Raw genomic sequence first — 1112 nt, 5'->3', positions numbered from 1 at the left:
CTGCACTCAAACAAGAATACGGTATGTGGCTAGGTAGCCAGTAGTTATGCATGTATTTGATTTTACTATATATATTTAGTATATTAAGGAAAATCTAAACTAATATAAAACCTTTTAAATTAGGATAAAAAATTAATAAAAATCAGTTTTGGATTTTAAACCGAAGAGTCAATTAGCCTTAGGAAGGCAATAATTACTCTTGGAGTAAGTGGATTGCGATCCGCTAACTCGCAATTGTTCAAGTATAGAACGAAAGGTCGGTGATCTAAATTACGCTTCCTCAAGCGCTAAGCTACGGCACTCCTGTCCGATACATCGTTTCTCGCACGTTGACCGTCTCGGTCCAGTGCTCTCAACAATAGCGCTTTTGTCTCCTAGCAGTAGTGGGTTCATGACTCGCCAAAGCTCCACCAGGAGACGTGCGCGTAGCGCCAAAGGTCTTTGACCTCCAATCAATCCATGGCTCATGTGGTTCCAACCGTGCCATTCCTAGGATGAGGTCATACCTTGCATTCAAGTCTAAGACTAGACAGCGTCCCAACCTATCAAAGTCAAGAAGCTTGACTCCAAGGTCCACAGGGACCTTCGGGACCGTGACACGCGTCCTCGTCGCTATGCGAACAGTGACGATATCAGCCAACCGCGCTTTCAACGCCTCAGCAAACAGCTGACTTCTTTCCATCGTGGAGCGTCGAGTATAATTGCCCGACGCCCTGGAATCGATGAGGATCTTCCATGGCTTCTCGAAGCCCTTTGCGGTCGCCTCCACGACCAGCAAAGCCCGGCTTGCATACACGTTCCGTGTTTAAGAGCATGGAGCACTTCGGGGCTGGGCCCTGTTGACCTCTACCTCACTGAGGCTCAACAGAACTCAGTTCTTGCCCAGTGGGTCGCCCCGCGCCTACGGAGTGGTGTCGTTTCCTCGCGACGAACCAGACTGGTAGGCGTTGAGGCGATGGTTCGAAGAACCTTGGTGCGCCTTGCGCAAGAGGCAACCATTCCGCAGGTGACGGGTGTCTCCACAGACAAAACACCGTCGTGTGCTTGCGTGCTGCCCGGTAGCTCGGAGCTCTGCTCCCTCGTCGTCAGCATAGCTGAGATCCATGGGCATG

This window comes from Plasmopara halstedii (assembly GCF_900000015.1).
Source record: "Plasmopara halstedii genome assembly, contig: Scaffold_287, whole genome shotgun sequence".
Taxonomy (NCBI): Eukaryota; Oomycota; class Peronosporomycetes; order Peronosporales; family Peronosporaceae; genus Plasmopara; species Plasmopara halstedii.
Note: the sequence above shows the minus strand (reverse complement) of the source record.